The following is a 19,419-nucleotide window of genomic DNA, read 5'->3' as shown; positions in this document are numbered from 1 at the left end:
AGGTCCTGCACATTAGAAAGAGACAGAGCAAGGAGTTCCTAACCTTAGATTTTGCATCCTGCCCATTACATTGAGACTTAAGGAGAGCACCTAAGTCTTTTCTATTGTTTGTCAAAAATATATCCATGCAATTTTGGCCAGATTCTGAAATGCGTTCAGTTACCTCTGTGTCCATGGAAATATAATTCTAGTCTGCTCTGTCTTTTGTGTGTTGGAGCTTTTGAAGGGAAATTTTAAAACATTTAATTGCTGAATACCTATAGAGTATCTCATACATTTAATTAAATATGTAAAGATCAGTTTCCTGTCTATTTTTGGTTCAGCTTTTGAGTTCCATTAAGTTTTAATCAATGGCAATTTTACTGTCACCACGGTTTTTGCCACCAAGATAAACAAGATACAAAACAATATCTTTCAATAAATTTGGTTTCCACTAAAATCTCTACTATTGCGTTGGTGTGGAAGAACAACACTACAGGAAGAAGCAATCCGATGGTGCATACTCAGAAAGTAAGCACTGACATGAACAGTGGTATTAGTCATGGAAGGGCAAGTAAAACTGTTGCATGGGTACATATATATCTGCATTATGTTCTTGAATGCTAAGTTTAAGATGAAGAGTTTTTGTATTGTTAGTGTTGAGTCCATCAATCACATAACTTATTTCTAGAATTCTTGTTGATTTGACTATGAAATTAACATTGAGGGGCTTTGATTTGTTTCATACACTCTACATCACATTACTGAGGTATTGTGGTACCTTATTCACCAAAATAGAAAATGCAAATAAGAAATAGATTTGCAAGATAGAGGTAAGCAGGTACAAAAATATATGAATTAAGAGATTCTATGTTGTATGAGATAATGCTGCAAATTTTGTTCTGAATTTCCTAGAGGCCAAAGCAAATGTGAAGATTGGGTCATTTTTCCTTGGGGGAAAAATGCCTATAATTATTTAGGAGAGATTGTTTTTGATAGTAACAATGAAATATTTTTGACCCTCAGTAACATGGTAAGAGGTATCCTAACCACCATGAAATAAAAGGTTTCTCTTAACAGGTTTTTTGTTTTTTCCTTTTTTCTTTTTCAAACTGTCTCAAGATATGCTAATACTAGAACTTGGTGCAGTTCTTGTGAGAGGCCAAGATAATTAAGGTCTAAAAATATATCTATCTACCTGACTAACCCTAATCAAAAAATAAAACCCAGACTACTTAAAAGAACACTGACTTCTTAATACTGGTTTTTTGGAAATGATTAGCATACATGTTGAAAGCCACCGAATGTTTAGGGAAACACCTTTTATGTGCGTAGAAGAGCCACTTTGCTTTGATATTTAAGAGCATCAACTTTCATAAACACTGCCTTCATCTAAAGAAGTACTTCATATGATTACAAAGAAAAGACCCATTTTGTTTTATTTTATTTTATTCATTTATTCATATGTGCATACATTGTTTGGGCCATTTCTCCCCCCTATCCCTGCCCCCTCCCTCTTCCCTCCACCCCTCCTCACTTCCAGGCAGAATCTGTTCTGCCCTTATGTCTAATTTTGTTGAAGAGAAAGTGTAAGCAATAATAAGACAAAGTGCCAGTTGAGATAAGGACAGCTATACAGAGAGATTCCTAGCATTGCTTCCGTGTACAAATATGTTACATCCCAAGTTGATTCATCTCTAACTGACCTTTCACTAGTTCCTAATCCCCTTTTCATATTCACCTCTTGTCACTTTAAGGTTTCTGTATTAGTTCCTCTGCAATGGGGACATCAAATACTATCATGTTTTGGGTTTCTTAGCTACCCCCATACCTCTCGTGTGTGTTCTCCCCTTATCATGTGACGCAAGTCCAACCACATTGCTGTATTTGCCCTAGATCTAAAGTCCCCATATGAGGGAGAACATAGGATTTTTAGTCTTCTAAGCCTGGCTAACCTTGCTCAGAATGATGTTCTCCAGTTCTATCCATTTACTTGCTAATGATAAGATTTCATTCTTCTTCATGGCTGAGTAAAATTCCATTGTGTATAAATACCACATTTTCTTAATCCATTCATCAGTAGTGGGGCATCTTGGCTGTTTCCATAACTTGGCAATTGTGAATAGTGCTGCAATAAACGTGGGTATGCAAGTGCCTCTGGAGTAACCTGTGTCACATTCCTTTGGGTATCCCCAGGAGTGGGATTGTTGGATCATATGGCAGGTCTATGTTTAGATCTTTCTGAGGCCTCCAAATTTTTTTCCAGAGTGGTTGCATTAGTTTGCATTCCCACCAGCAACGTACGAGGGTTCCTTTTTCCCCACATCCTCGCCATCACCTGTTGTTAGTGGTGTTTTTAATGATGGCTATTCTAACGGGTGAGGTGGAATCTTAGTGTGGTTTTGATTAGCATTTCCTTTGTGGCTAAAGATGGTGAGCATTTTTTCATGTGTTTTTTGGCCGTTTGAATTTCGTCTTTTGAGAAAGTTCTGTTTAGTTCAGTTGCCCATTTCTTTATTGGTTCGTTAATTTTGGGAGAGTTTAGTTTTTTTAGTTCCCTGTGTATTCTGGTTATCAGTCCTTTGTCTGATGTATAGCTGGCAAATATTTTCTCCCACTCTGAGGGTGGTCTCTTCAGTTTAGAGACCACTTCTTTTGTTGTGCAGAAGCTTTTAGTTTTTTGAAATCCCATTTGTCTATACTTTCTCTTAGTTGCTGAGTTTCTGGTGTTCTAGTGAGGAAGTCCTTGCCTATACCTATTACTTCCAGAGTGTTTCCTACTCGTTCCTGTACCAACTTTAGAGTTTGGGGTCTGATATTGAGGTCCTTGATCCATTTTGAGTTGATACTAGTGTAGGGTGATAAACATGGATCTAGTTTCAGTTTTTTGCAGACATTTCCCAACAACATTTGTTGAAGAGGCTGTCTTTTCTCCATCATATATTTTTAGCGCCTTTGTCAAAAATAAGGTGGGTATAGTTGTGTGGATTCATATCCGGGTCCTCTGTTCTGTTCCACTGGTCTTCAGGTCTGTTTTTGTGCCAGTACCATGCTGTTTTTATTGCTATTGCTATGTAATATAATTTGAAGTCAGCTATTGTGATACCTCCAGCATTGCTCTTTTTGCTGAGTATTGCCTTGGCTATACGTGGTCTTTTGTGTTTGCAAATGAATTTTAGAGTAGGTTTTTCTATCTCTGTGATGAACCTCATTGGGATTTTGATGGGAATTGCATTAAACATGTAGATTGCTTTTGGTAGTATAGCTATTTTTACTATGTTGATTCTACCAATCCATGAGCATGGGAGATCTCTCCACCTTCTGTAGTCTTCCTCGATCTCTTTCTTCAGGGGTTTGTAGGTCTCCTTGTAGAGGTCATTCACATCCTTTGTTTACACCTAGGTATTTGATTTTTTCTGAGGCTATTGTAAATGGAATTGTTTCCATATATTCTTTCTCAGTTTGTTCGTTGTTGATGTATAGATTTTGATTTTGTATCCTGCCACCTTGCTGTAGCTGTTAATGGTGTCTAGGAGTTTTTGGGTAGACTTTTTTGGGTCTTCAAGGTATAGGATCATATCATCTGCAAATAGGGATATTTTGACAGTTTCTTTATCTATTTGTATTCCTTCCATTCCTTTTTCTTGCCTAATTGCTCTGGCTGGGAATCCCAGGACTAATGTTGAATAGGAGTGAGGATAGTGGGCACCCTTGTCTCGTTACTGATTTTAGGGGAAATGGTTTTGTTTTTCACCATTAGGTTTATCGTACATAGCTTTTATAATGTTGAGGTACTTCCCTTCTGTTCCTAGTTTTCTTAGAACTTTTATCATGAAGTGGTGTTGGATCTTGTCGAAGGCTTTTTCTGCATCTATTGAGATGATCAAGTGGTTTTTGTCTTTGCTTCTATTAATGTGCTGTATTACATTTATAGATTTACATATGTTGAACCACCCCTGCATCCCTGGGATGAAGCTGACTTGGTCGTGGTGAATGAGCTTTCTGATGTGTTGTTGAATTCGGTTTGCCATTATTTTATTGAGGATTTTTGCATCGATGTTCATGAAAGAGATTGGTCTGTAGTTCTCCTTTTTGGAGGTGTCTTTGTCTGGTTTTGGGATGAGTGTAATAGTGGCTTCATCGAATGAGTTAGGCAGTTTTCCTTCCCTTTCTATTTTGTGGAACAGTTTAAAGAGGGTTGGTATTAGTTCTTCTTTAAAGGTCTGATAGAATTCAGCAGACAATCCATCAGGTCCTGGACTTTTCTTTTTTGGGAGACTCTTTATTGCTGCTTCAATTTCATTTTGTGTTATATAGGTATTCAGGTCATTAATGTCCTTTTGGTTCAATTTTGGATGGTCATAAATATCTAGAAATCTGTCCATTTCTTCACGATTTTCAAATTTATTAGAATGTAGTTTCTCAAAGTAGTCTTTGATGTTTTCCTGGATTTCCGTGGTGTTTGTTTTTATCTCCCCTTTTGTATTTCTGATTTTTCTGATTTGGGTTTTTTCTCTCCTCGTTTTAGTCAGTCTTGTTTATTGTTTCATTGATTCTTTGAATGTTTTTTTTGTTTGTTTATTTGTTTCTATTTCATTAATTTTGGCCCTTATTTTTATTATTTCTCTTCTTGTTGTTTTAGGATTTGCTTGTTCTTACTTTTGTAGGAGTTTGGGATATAGCATTAGGTCATTGATTTGAGATCTTTCTGTCCTTTTAATATGTGCTCTCATGGCTATAAACTTTACTCTCAGGACTGCCTTTGCTGTGTCCCATAGGTTCTGGTAGATCGTGTTTTCATTTTCATTAACTTCCAGGAACCTTTTAATTTCCTCTTTTATTTCATCAATGACCCATTGATCATTGAGCAATGTGTTGTTCAGCTTCCAACTGTTTGCATGTTTTTTACTATTGTTTTTATTGTTGAGTTCTAGTTTTAATGCATTATGATCAGAGAGAATGCATGGTATTATTTCTGTTTTCTTATATTTGCTGAGGCTTGCTTTGTGCCCTAAGATATGATCAGTTTTGGAGAGGGTTCCATGGGCTGCTGAGAATGTATATTTTGCAGAAGTTGGATGAAATATTCTATAGCCATTGGCTAGGTCCATTTGATCTGTTGTGTGATTTAGATCTAGGATTTCTTTATTGATTTTTTGTTTGGATGACCTATTTGTTGGTGATGGGGGGCTGTTAATGTCTCCCACTACCACTGTGTTGGAGTTTATATATGTTTTTAGGTCCTTCAGAGTGTGTTTGATGAAATTGTGTGCATTGACGTTGGGTGCATATAGGTTGATAATTATTATTTCCTTTTGGTGTATTTCCCCTTTTATTAGTATGGAATGTCCTTCTTTATCTTGTTTGATCAATGTAGTTTTGAAGTCTCCTTTGTCTGAGATAAGTATTGCTACTTCTGCCTGTTTTCGGGGGGGCCATTGGCTTGGTAGATCTTCTTCCATCCTTTCACCCTAAGCCAGTGCTTGTTTCTGTGGATGAGATGGGTCTCCTGTAAGCAACAGATTGTTGGATCTTCCGTTTTAATCCAGTTTGCCAAATGGTGTCTTTTGATGGGGAAATTAAGTCTCTTAACATTCAGTGTTAGTACTGATAGGTATGTGGTGATTCCTGTCATTTAGTTGTCTTTGTTGTTTAATGGTTTGATTGTGTGCAGCTAAATTAGTGTTACTCTCTACTTTCTTGCCTTTTCTTCTCCTGTGGTTTGGTAATGCCTTTCCTTTCATGATTTTGTATGTTTTTATTTTCTGTGTGCAGGATTCTTTGAAGAATCAAAAAGACCATTTTAAAATCTGAAGTCTGTCTCATGGCTTAGTTATAAGAATCTAGAAAAGTGTGTGTGTGTGTAATTATAAATACTATTCACTACTAACAAGAATATTTTCCTTTTTAAAGCATATATATTTGGGTTAAGAATGTGGGTTAGAAAGCCAGACCAGTTGAGTTCCAGGGCCAGCTCCCCAGTTTCTAGCCAAGTGATTTGACCTTTTTTCTCACTTATCAAATGGGAGAATAATAGTACTCACCTCAGAAAATTGTTAGGCTACATCTACATGTTAGCATTATTTAATTTTTTAAAGTCTATGACAGTGCATTTAGGAATAGGAAATTTCTTTTAGATAAGTGGCTGCAAATCATATTGTCTATTGTATATCCCCTTGAAAATTAGTATTCAATGAATACTCATGTGTGTTACACTTTCTTCTCTGGGCTGGAGATACATGAGGACAAAACAAAATTTTGTACCCTCATGAAGCTTTACATTCTAGTGGATCTGTTAAAATCCCTGAACACTCTTCTTGGGATAGTGCACACAAAACTTTGCATATAGTATCAGAGCATCTATGGCAGGTTATAAGTCTTCTCATTTAATCTCAGGCTAAGAATGCCATACATAACTTTTGTCAGAATTCCTTTCAGGCATTCCTTACAGTGGTTACAGTATTTGATTTGAAAAGGCAAAGCCATTATGAGGAAACAAAATAGTTGTTCCTGTTATTCTTTATCACTTTTTTGGCTCTATAAAATTAGAAATGCTATTAAATATAATTAATCAAAATTCAATTTCCAGATTTTGCAGATTTTTGTCAGACCATCTTGATCTTGTACAAATATAATACCATCTATGTTCCCAGGCTGAACAATCTTATTTATATTTTGTTCTCTTAAGTTCTGCTTCTTAACATTATTACAGATGACAAGACTAATAGAATTATACAAAAATGATTTTACCATAGAGAGGTTTTAGTCTTCATTTACTTTTAGTTATAGATCCCTTCAATTTTGCTTTCTTCTTTTTGGGTTTTTATCTTGTTAAGGATATTTTATAACCTTAGTCTTTGAATCACTTCTAACAAGCTGTAGCTGGCTTTTAAAAAAGGAAATGAACCCAGTAAATTGTTATTTCCTTCCTACAAAATGTATTTTAACAACAGGACATTGTTTAGGCAGCCTATGGTAGCCTAAGGCAAGCTGATCTCAAAGTTGAGCCCAGCCTGGGCTACATAGTGAGTTTTAGTTCAGCCTAGGCCTGGTGCTTCATACCTGTAATCCCAGCTATGTGGGAGATAGATGTGGGAAGATTGTAGTTTGTGGCCAGCCTGAGAAAAAAAAAACACTATATCAAAAAAACAAGCCAGATGTGGTGCATGTCTATAATCCCAGCTACTTGGGAAACAGAGGTAGGAGAATCATGTTCCTAGGCTGTCCAGGGCAAATGTATGCGAGCCTCTCTGAAAAATAACCATAACGAAAAGAGCTGAGAGGGTGGCTCAAGTGGTAAATCTCTTGCCTAACAAGTACAAGGCCTTCAATTCACACTCCAGTACTGCAAAACAAAACAAAAACAGTATATAATACATTGGAGTGGTAATACATTGGAGTGGAAGTTTGGTAGTGTTTTTGTTTTATTCTGTTAATTATATAATGGGTTTTAATAAAGCATTTGTAACATTCTGGATTCATTTTAAGAAAAATTAACTTTTTCTTTGGGCAACAAGCTATTTAGGAAATAATAATCATCTATCCTGGTTATTTCTCATGGCAACTTTCCACTGTATTTTGTTTAACTATTTCTTTTTCTTCCTGCCATTCTTAGGTTTCTATTTTTCAACTTGAGTTTACAACAAGTATGTATTCAAAGGATTTCCTCCAGTTCCCAGTACCTTATTAATCCTGAGAAGTTACCCAGTGGGTCAGTTCTCACAGTAGGATACAAAAATATACATCCAGAAAGATTACAGAATGTACTATCACTATGATTTGAACTAGTAGACAATTTTTAGATGAGGAAAAGAAATCAGCCAATATGTTATCATTTTTTTAGGTTTCTGTCTGCACGAACTATTTGGAAGAGCTTTAAAGCTTAAGAAAGTAAACAAGCATTAGCATTGCTTTTCAAAGAGCACCATTCTTGTGCCAGGAGTCACTTATAAATCAGTCACATATACTGAGCCCACCTTAATTTATTGAGCATATATCCACAGTGTTCATTTCACTAGTCTTATTCTACCAATTCATTCTATTTTATTAAGAACTTGGGTAGGTTAACCCAACTCTAAATTTTTGTATGTATAATAAGGAAGTGTAGTGCCTTTTTTCTTTTAATGAACTTTATTTTTGAGAACAGTTTTAAGTATACAGAAATATTATGAAAATAGTACAAGGAGTTCCTAGCTACCTTGCTATTAAATACTCTATTATTAATATCTTATACTGGTATGATATATTTGTTACAATTAATGACCCAGTATTTATATATTATTACTGACCTAGGTTCAAACGTCATTCAGATATCCTTAGTTTTTATATAATTCTCCTCTTCGGCTCCAGGATTCTGTTTAGGGTATTGTATTGCTATTAGTCCTTTTATCTCCTAGGCTCTTTTTGTGACAGTTTCTCAGATTTGCCTTGCTTTGATAACTTGTGTTTTAAGAAATGCTTCTTAGAATGTCCTTCATGTAGAATTTGTCTGATGTATTTCTGTATCTGCTTTTGTTTTTTCCTTTTGGTGGTACTAGGATTTGAACACAGGGCCTCATGCTTGCTAGGGAGGTGCTCTACCAGTTGAGCCACTTCACTAGCCCTATGTGATGTTTTTTCTCATTTACAAGTTTAGGAGAGGAAGAACACAAAGGTAAAAATGCTTGTTTTCATAACATATAAAGAGTGTACATGCTATCAGTATGACTTATAACAGTTAGGTTGATCTTGATCTTCTGGCTGAGGTCACATTTTTTAGGTTTCTCCACAAAGGTTACTCTTTTTCTCCCTCATTTCATTCTATACTGTAATAGGTAGTTTTATCCACACTGAAGTGGTGGGTATGTCCCCTTTCCTTGAGGACAAACTATGTACACAGGTTATTTGGAGTTATTCTGCATGAGAGATCTCATTTATTTATCCCATCATTTATTTGTATATGTATAGATTCATGAGTATTTCTTTTGTACTTTAGGCTATAATCCACTACTGCCTTATTTATTTTGTTTCTTGAATTGTTTTGGTGCTGGTCACTGGGAACTCTTTTCTTTAGCTCCTAGATTCCTTTGACATACTCGAAGTAATAGAGATGGGATTTTCTTTTATTTTTTGTTTTGTAGTGATAGGAGGAGCAAAGAAGTGTTTCTTTTTTTTTTTTTTTTTTAATGGCACTACACATTTTTCGCCCTGGTCCTAGGTTCCACTATTTCTCCAACTCACCCTGGTTCCTTTTCATTGGTAAAATGGCACTGAATGTTATTGCTTCTAGGCCCAACTGACCAAGCAAGGAAATATATGTATGGGAATTTTTATGAAAAGCTACTGGACATGTGCTTTCAGCAAGCCATGCAATAGAGTTAGAATAGAGGTAGTCTATAAAATTTGCAAGTTTAGATATACCGCTAAGTTATATATAGACTAGAGGGAGGACTAGAAGTACATAAACAATTGTTCTAAAACAGAGCAGCACAGTTCCTATAAGAATGGTACCAATGTGGTTTGTAAACTGTGCAGATTTTCTGAAGCATAAATTGACAGTATAACCCAAATCCATAAACAATTGTCATGCAGTGATTCTGGAAACTATTTCCTTTATCTTAAGAATCAGTGCCTGGGCTGAAGATGTAGCCCAGTGGTAAAGTGCTTTACCTAGCATACATGGTGTCCTGGGTTCACTCTCAGCTCTGTTTTAAAGCCTTGTTGTAGCAGGAGTAGAATAGTCTTAAATATCCCAACACCAGAGATTTGACAGAGTAAATTATATTACCAGGTGTTAGGTTACTGTGTGCTAAAAAATGGTAGGGTAAGATAGTTGCCAAATAACATACAATATTTTGCAGTTAATAAAATAAAAATCTTCCAAACAAGTTAAACTCTGTTTATAAAAATTAAAAGGGCCATATGTAAAAAGTTAGTCATATGCCCACCAGACATAAGACACAGTTATTTCTGACTGGTGAAATTATTTTTCTTCCCTTTTCCATATTATTACTATTGTTATTATTTTAAGTAAGCAAAAAAATTTTATCAAGAAAAAAAAGTTTCTTACTGAGAAAACAAAAATTTAACAGGTTTTCTTATTTTTGTTTTTTTTTGGTGGCACTGGGATTTGAATTGGTTTCTTTTTAAAGTACAGGTGTATTATTAATTTTGGGTTATGTTTAGAAGACAGTAAATAGTTCTGTTTGGTTGGTATATGGAAAGGAGAAATAGATGTGTACGTTAGGGTGAGATATTAATTCTCAGTATTTGTTTAGTGAATACATTTGAAAATTGCTGATATTTTAAAGTACAGTTTTTAATGAAAGTGCTTCAGTAATATGCAAATTGGACCATGCCTGGCATAATAAATAGACAGAAGAACAGCGACAAATGAAACACAGATTTTAGCCTGGCATGGTTGCACACATCTATAATATCAGCTTTTAAGGTGAGAAGATTAAGAGTTCAAGGCCAACCTGGGCAACATAGTAAGACCCCAGCTCAAGAAAAATAAAAAATGCCAGGAACCTCTAACAGCACATTGGGCTCAGAACATATGACCTAGGCTCAAAGATCTTCTTTCTTAATGCTCAGCTCTTCCACTAGCCAGGCTTCAGATTCTCAGGGGTATATTGCATGTGCATTTCAGAGAGATCAAGATGTCCTGGGTAGGCTGGGCACAGTGGTGCATGCCTATAAAAAGTCTGGAGTACCTTTTAATGCAATGACTGTACTTCCTACATGGCTCAACTGCATGTTGGAATCTGATTATTGTTTCTTGTACTTGCAAAACAGAATGGAGGAGATATGGACCACTTCCTCTCATATATGTAATAATAGAGAGCTCGTATAAGTTTATGATTAGCAAAATGATCTAAGTGGGCTGTGCTTCAGGAAAATTACTCTGGCACAGTCATGCTGGTAGAAGCAAAGAAATAGAGGAAGATCAGTGCTGTGGTCTTAATTGCTTATGCTGACCTTCCCCATTTTATATGTTGAAACCTGATTACCAGTGTGATGGTATTAGCAAAAGGGGCTTTGGAGGGGTGGACAGGCCTTCATCAGTCACCAAATCTACTAGCGTCTTGATATTGGGCCTCCCAGCCTTTGGAACTGTAACAAGTAACTTTTTGTTATTTAAGCTATTCAGGTTCTGTTTATTTTGTTACAGCAGCCTGAACTAAGACAATTATTTAGGCTATTATATTAGTCTTATAAGAAGAAACACAGGTCTGACATTAGATGATGTACTAGATGTGGGTAAGAAGAGAAAGGATCTAGACTTACAGAGAATCTCTACATCAGTGACCAGTTTTGGGAGCAAGAATCAGAAATTTGTTAGGTTCTGGACCCAAATGACAGAGAAGGAATAAAACCTGCTGCTATTCACAAAAATAGGGAAGTCTTAAAGAACATTGGTGGCAGTAAGTGGGGAATAAGATTAGTAATTTTGTAAGTGTAGTACAATTTACATACAATAAAATATAATACCTCTTAAGTGCTCAGTTTGATAAATTATGACAATTATACATGTCTGTGTAACCATCAGCTAAAGAAAATATAAAGATTTCTATCATCTCAGAAAGTTGTCTCATGCTTCTTATCGGTGATTTCCCATCACTACCCCCAGGTAACCACTTTCTAATTTTTGTCACCAGAGGTTCATCCACCATGTATTGTACCAGCAAGCACTCTTCTCTACATTAGCTGCATTTTTTTTGTGTGTGTGTAGTACTGGGGCTTGAACTCAGGACCTTCACCTCGAACCACCCTGCCAGCCCTTTTTTATGATGGGTGTTTTCGAGATAGGGTCTTGCGAACTGTTTGCCCAGGCTGACTTCAAACCATGATCCTCCTCATCTCTGCCTCCTGAGTAGCTAGGATTACAGGAGTGAGCCATCAGCACCCAGCCACTAGCTGCATGTTTAACTTCTTCTTAATTTTCTATGCATATTTTGTTTGGATGCTTTGCGAGGGTTCTTTGCTGTGTTCTTTTAGGAAGGGATCACCCTTAATGTTTCTGTGATTTGTTTTCAGAACCTTTTCAAATTTAATGATGTCGTAGTGATAAGAACTTGCTAAATTCGTCATTGTTAGAATTTCTGGATCATTTTTGTATGACTTGGCCTCTGGCAAGTCAAATGGATTTATTCCAAATTCTTTAGCTTATTTCCTAAGACCAAATATTTTAAGCAAGTGGTTCACATGGAACTCCTCAACTTACGTCATTCTTGAAGGCTTCAGAAGTTCAGCATGTGAATTTTCAAATTGACCTTCTCTCAGTGGTATTTTGCCTTTTCATTGTCTGATGACTTCCATGATCAATGGATAAGCAATGGTAGATTGATGAATACTGACCAGTTGTAGAATGTTTTCAGCTTTTGGTTACTTTTGCATGCTATGTTTGTTTGGATTTCCAGATTGCATTTCCCTGAAAACTATCATTTCCTGATTGCCTTCTTCATCATAAAGCTTATATGACCAATGCAACCGGTACAAGTGTTATCAGATCTTTTCATATTCCTTTCAGTTCTCAAATCAGATTTTCTGACTTTCAGTCTATCATTCTTAGATGTTTCAGAGTTTCTGTTGCTTTCTTATAGACAGTTGTAATCTTCCTAAAGTCATCTGATACTTAAAAAAGAGTTCTCTGGGCAGGGCATGGTGGCTCATACCTATCTTCCTAACTACTAATAAGTCAAGAGATTGGACGATCATGGTACCAGGCCTGCCCAAGCAAAAAGTTCATCATACCCTAATCTAAAACAATAGGTACCCCATCTCAATCAATAACTGAGTGTGGTGGCACATGCCTGTCATTACCAGGTACTTGAGAAAGCACAAATAAGAGAATTGTGGTTCAGGCCTGCCCAGGCATAACGGAAGACCCTACCTCAAAAATAACCAACACAAAAAAGACTGGCAGAGCATCTGTCTAGCAAGCTTGAGGCTCTGAGTTCCACTCCCCGGTACCTCAAAAAATAAAATAAAATAAGAGTTCTCTATATAGAAGTGGACATGTAATTCAAATGGAGACATTCAAGATTACAGTTAATAGGCTTTGGCTATGTACAGCACTAACCTAGCATGCATGAGGCCCTGGGCTTAATCCCCAGCACCAAAAAACAAAAAATCTTTTAATTGCATTCTGAATATAGGTCAAGAATATGTGGTTGTTCATTGCTAAAAAATTTTACTCCTGAGGAATTTATCTTAGGTTGTTTTAGTGCTTAGTGCTACTTTGAAGTTGTCTTTCTGCAGCATTTTTAAATTAAATGCTTATTTTCTACATCTTCACTTAATTGAATTGCTGTCTTCAAATATTTCAGGTACTATTCCTTCTTATCTTTCCACAAAAAAAATGATTCTCCTTTGCAGACCTTTTGGCTGGGTATCTCAATGTTGGTTTTTGTTGTTTGTGGTGTGAGGGTTTGAGCTCAGAGGCCAGGTGCTCTACTACTTGAGTCATTGTGGTTTTGAATTGATATTTTCCTTATAGCTTCCTTTTCATTTTTTATTTGCATTTGTGTATTATCTTTTATTAAGTGTCTAGTCACATTTTTGTCCATCTTACTGGCTTTTGTTTTGAGTTTTTCATAAATATATACATATATATGACACAAACCCTTTTCAGGTTTATGTACTGCTTCCCTATTTCTTCTCTTAATGGTGTCTTTTATCAGCAGTAATTTCAATGTTAATGAACTGTAGTTCACTTTTTCCTCTTGATAAAGGTAAGGTAAAATTTCATTCATGCTACAGTTTCAGTATTGAAACTCAGACTGTTTCTGGTTTGCTTGTGGTTTGTCCTTCAAAGGTTCATGTGTAGAAGCTTGGTCCCCAGTGTAGTCATGTTAAGAGATTGTGGGACCTTTAAGAGGTGGTTAGGTCATTGGTGGCATTGCCCTCAGATGAAATTAAGATAGTTGTCATGGAACCCAAGGTAGGTACAAAGAAAGTGAGCTGCTTCCTATCATGCCAAGTGACCTCTTTCTCTCATATGTTCTCTCACTATGATACTGTATGCCATGTTATGGTGCCCTAGCCAAAGTCTCAAAGTGGCTGAATCTATAGGACTGTCTAATCTTGGTCTTTTGGTTTTCAGAACTGTGAGCTCATTAAGACTCTTTTCTAGCCTCCAGTGTTTTATTATAACAACAGAAAATGGTCCATTGTTGGTTGGTTGTGTAAGCTATTGATGAAGTAGAGATTTCTTAGGACGAAAGAGTCTGAGTTAGGAGGATCATGAATTGGAAGCTAGCTTGTACTTCACAAACTCTTTAAAAAAAGAAAAAAAAGACTCTGGATGGTGGAGACATTCACTGGGCTGCTTACCAAAGTTCCAGCCGGCGCATAGAATCTCCACTTCACGTTAAACGGAGAACCGAGGAGGGCCCCCCGGGCCGCCAGTGGCCGGCGCCCATACGGTTTGGGAAGACGTGGACCAGGTGAGCTTCGCGGTACCGCGGTAGCCCCACAGACAAGCCTGGGCCAGAGCAGCATAGCCCCCTGGACAGACTGACCTCCACCAGGGAAAAAAAGAGAAACTGAGTACTAAGCAATAAGAACAGTTAAGACACGCTGGAAAGAGGGTGGGGCGCCCTGAACGCTGAAGATTGGGGGAAGGGAATCCTTCCCGGGACTGTAAATAAACGAGCGGGTCGGAGAGGCTCTGGCGGGAGCGGGGCGCGCCAGCAACCAGGAGCGGGGACGCTTGTGAGAGGAGGGAAGACCCACTTCCCAATAAACATGGGTATGCAGGTGCCTCTGGAGTAACCTGAGTCACATTCTTTTGGGTATATCCCCAAGAGTGGTATTGCTGGATCATATGGTAGATCAATGTTTAGCTTTTTAAGTAGCCTCCAAATTTTTTTCCAGAGTGGTTGTACTAGTTTACATTCCCACCAGCAGTATAAGAGGGTTCCTTTTCCCCGAATCCTCGCCAACACCTGTTGTCAGTGGTGTTGCTAATAATGGCTATTCTAATAGGGGTGAGGTGGAATCTTAGTGTGGTTTTAATTTGCATTTCCTTTATTGCTAGAGATGGTGAGCATTTTTTCATGTGTTTTTTGACCATTTGAATTTCTTCTTTTGAGAAAGTTCTGTTTAGTTCACTTTTTTGTCTTTAGTTTAGAGGAAAAAGTGAACTACAGTTCATTAACATTGAAATTACTGCTGATAAAAGACACCATTAAGAGAAGAAATAGGGAAGCAGTACATAAACCTGAAAAGGGTTTGTGTCATATATACGTATATATTTATACATTATTTATGAAAAACTCAAAACAAAAAAGAACTGTTTAGTTCACTTGCCCATTTCTTTATTGGTTCATTAATTTTGGGAGAATTTAGTTTTTTAAGTTCCCTGTATATTCTGGTTATCAGTCCTTTGTCTGATGTGTAGCTGGCAAATATTTTCTCCCACTCTGAGGGTGGTCTCTTCAGTTTAGAGACCATTTCTTTTGTTTGAGCCAAAACTGCTTAGTTTTATGAAGTCCCATTTATCTATGCTATCTCTTTTTTGCTGTGCTGCTGGGGTTCCATTGAGAAAGTTCTTGCCCATACCTGTTAATTCCGGAGTATTTCCTACTCTTTCCTGTACCAACTTTAGAGTTTGGAGTCTGATATTAAGATCCTTGATCCATTTTGAGTTAATCTTGGTATAGGGTGATATACATGGATCTAGTTTCAGTTTTTTTGCAGACTGCTAACCAGTTTTCCCAGCAGTTTTTGTTGAAGAGGCTGCTATTTCTCCATCGTATATTTTTAGTGCCTTTGTCAAAGACAAGTTGGTTATAGTTGTGTGGCTTCATATCTGGGTCCTCTATTCTGTTCCTCTGGTCTTCAGGTCTGTTTTTGTGGCAGTACCATGCTGTTTTTATTGTTATTGCTTTGTAATATAGTTTGAAGTCGAGTATCGTGATACCTCCAGCATTTTTCTTTTGACTGAGTATTGCCTTGGCTATTTGTGGCCTCTTGTGTTTCCATATAAGTTTAAGGGTAGATTTTTCAACCTCTTTAATGAATACCATTGGAATTTTGATGGGAATTGCATTAAACATGTAGATTACTTTTGGGAGTATAGACATTTTTACTATGCTGATTCTACCAATCCATGAGCATGGGAGATCTCTCCACTTTCTATAGTCTTCCTCCATCTCTTTCTTCAGAAGTTTATAGTTTCCTTGTAGAGGTCGTTCACATCCTTTGTTAGGTTTACACCTAGGTATTTTATTTTTTTGATGCTATTGTAAATGGAATTGTTTTCATATATTCTTTCTCAGTTTGTTCATTATTAGTGTATAGAAATGCTAATAATTTTTCTATGTTGATTTTATATCCTGCTACCTTGCTATAGCTATTGATGGTGTCTAGGAGTTTTGGGTAGAGTTTTTTGGGTCTTTAAGGTATAGGATCGTATCGTCTGCGAATAGGGATATTTTGACAGTTTCTTTACCTATTTGTATTCCTTTTTTTCCTTCTTCTTGCCTAATTGCTGTGGCTAGGAATTCCGGTACTATGTTGAATAGGAGTGGTGATAGTGGGCATCCTTGTCTAGTTCTGATTTTAGAGGGAATGGTTTCAGTTTTCTAGAGGTTCTTTGTATATTTATAATTTAATGGTATTTCCCAGAGAAGTTAAGAAACTTGCATAACTTGTTTAGCCAGTTAGAAACTGAGCCATCTTTCAAAACCAGATCTGACTTAAATGTATGCCTCTGGTTAATGCAACACTAGGGACTCTTGTTGCAGTGCTGGAGATTAACCCAGGGCCTTTACCACTAACGTATATCCCCAGTTTTTAATCTAAAGGGCTTGGATCTTCCTGTGTCTCTTTTTCATTTGTTTGATTATCCCTTTTGTTTGTCTGTTTTTCTATTTTAAAATCATTTTATCCAGGTGGAATTTACATAATTCACCAGTTGTAAGTGAAGAAGTCAAATGAGTTTTATATAGTATACAGTAATATAAGTTTCCATAGCAGATATGATAGACAATATTTCCATCCCTCAAAAATTTCCCTCATGTCTTTTTTAACAGTCAATCTTCACCTTTACCTCTGGCCTGCCAAAGGCCAGTCTGCTTTCTATAATTGATGGTTTTGCCTTTCCTGGAATTTAATATGCACAGAAATGCAGTGCATATAGCCTTTTGTATTTGACAGCTTTCATTTCTTTCACTTCTTTCATTTTCTCTCACTGCTTTTGAGACTGATCTATGTTGTTGGACATACTCATAGTGTTTTCATTTTTATTGCTAGTGCTCAACTATATGGGCATACTGCAGTTTATTCATTTATCCACTAAAGGACACTTTAGATTATCTCCAGTTTGGGTCACTAGGTGTAGAGCTACTATGAAGATTCAAGCTCAAGGCTTTATGTGCATTTGTTTTCATTTCTCTTGCCTGTCAGAATGGAATTATTGGGTTATATGATAAGTGTGTGTGCTTAATGTTACAAGAAACTGCTAAAATGTTCCCATAGTATCTGTACCATTTTGCACTCCCACCATCAATGGGAAGTTGGTTTGTTTTACATCCTTTGTCCAACTGTTGGCATCTTGGATCTTTAATTTTAGCATTTAGTAGGTATGTAGTGAAATGTATTTGTTTTAGATCGCATTTCTCTGATGACTGATAATGTTGACGTTTTCAAGTGCTTATTTGCCGTGTGTATATCTTGTTTTGTAAAGTATCTGATTCAATCACCCTCCTCACATACTTTTTTAAAGTCAGTTCTCTCCCTATTAGTTTTAAGAGATAATATAACTCCATTATCAAATAAATTCTTTAGGTATTCTGTCCTGGTCTGTAACTTATCTTTTGAACAATAAAATTTTTGATGTAATGTCCAGTTTATCTTTTCTAATGATTCATGACCCACAGGGACCCTTCTAGATAGCTCTGCAGCTCTGTTTGGTTTCTTCCTCTTCAGTACTTGACGATTCTAGCCACTTTGTGTACACACACACACACAATTCTTCCTCTTCAGTACTTGACGATTCTAGCCACTTTGTGTACACACACACACACACACACACAGTCACACTCCCTAGTTCTCACTTTCTTTATCTTTCTCTCTCTTTCCCTCCCTCTTCCCCCTAATTCAGGCAGATGCCCTCCCTCACCTACTCCCAAATCTGATTCGGTTCTCTTTTTATGTGCTGTTGCCTTGAAGTTCCCACCATGCAGTAAGCTGCTGTCAGAGAATTACCACAGTCTTGAGCTGCTTTAACTGTTACTAAGACTTTGTTAATAACTGTGCCAATAAAGCTGTTTATTTAAAAGTTGTCAGTGTCTTTGCAGGTATAAATAGTTTACTAGTTTTAAAAGAACATAAGCTTTAAAGTTCACTAGTTCAGATCTCAAAACTATAAAATATTCATGGCCCTGGGAGCATGATTGTCCAGAGAGCTAGAGAAGTTACCAGACAGAAGAAGAATATCATTTATTTTTCATCTTTTAAATCAGAGTTCAGGCACTTGGGTGGCATGCTACTTATGAAGTATTCTCACCAAGGAGAATCAAGTCTTAGATATAAAGACAAACATTGTTAATGTAGGTCATGTTTCTGTGCTACAGTTCTTTAGCATGTGAGCAAATAAAATTTAATGAGGAGCTAAAGTCGCAGGTGCTTGGTATGTTTCATGAAAAACTGCTGACATTATTGACATCTGTTCAGTTTTGTGTAAGTTTTTCTTCATTGGCAAAGACAAAGGCTATTTTCTTATAGACTGTTTGAATCTCTGGCCTTTGGTGGTCTTTTTTCGTACTGAGTTGATTGCTGAGTACATTCTTATACCATTTGCCCCTAGAAAAACCCCAACTAAGGAACTTCTCTTTTCCATTTAAGAACTGGCATGTTGGCTTCATACCAAAGGAGCAATTAAAGCAGCACTTTTTGTATCCAGCTTTTGTAATGGGAGCACTTTATCTCCTTCTCTTGAGATTAACTTGAGTATTTTTCTATAGGAAACTGATTTTGAGTAACATATTTTCCCTCTTACAAATGGAGAGGTTACTAAGCTGCATTTCTTTGCAATAAAATAGGGAGGATAAGTGTACAGAATAAAATAGGATGCTTTTCTTTCATCTTCCATTGCCCCCTTTATACTTGCTTTTTTTTGTCTATTTTTATTAGCATATATCAATGGTACAACATAATGGATTTCATTACATTTTCATACACATATGTAATGTACTTTATCATTCAACCTCCCGTTACCCTCTTTTGTCCCTCTTTTTTTGGGGGGGGTGGTATGAGGTTTGTACTTAAGGCCTCACACTTGCTGGGGCTGTACTACTTGAGCCACTCCACCAGTCCCTCCTTTTGATGGTCCCTCCCTCTTCCAAAATAGTCCCTCCTCTACTTTCATACCATCAGGTATGTTTTGTTTGGGGCAGGGTGGGGGAGGGGTTATCTAGATTCTGCATATAATGGCAAACATGATTTTTGTCT

General features: G+C 36.8%; 1 protein-coding gene across 14 annotated transcripts in view; it reads left to right on the top strand.

The window, feature by feature from the left end:
• Rabgap1 (RAB GTPase activating protein 1) overlaps nt 1–19,419 on the top strand; it is a 166,582-nt gene that overhangs the window by 101,237 nt on the left and 45,926 nt on the right. The gene's annotated exons all lie outside the window — the stretch shown is intronic.

This window comes from Castor canadensis, chromosome 13 (genome assembly GCF_047511655.1).
Source record: "Castor canadensis chromosome 13, mCasCan1.hap1v2, whole genome shotgun sequence".
NCBI classification, from domain to species: domain Eukaryota; kingdom Metazoa; phylum Chordata; class Mammalia; order Rodentia; family Castoridae; genus Castor; species Castor canadensis.
The sequence above is the reverse complement of the archived record's forward strand: the minus strand, read 5'-3'. Positions and strand labels throughout refer to the sequence as shown.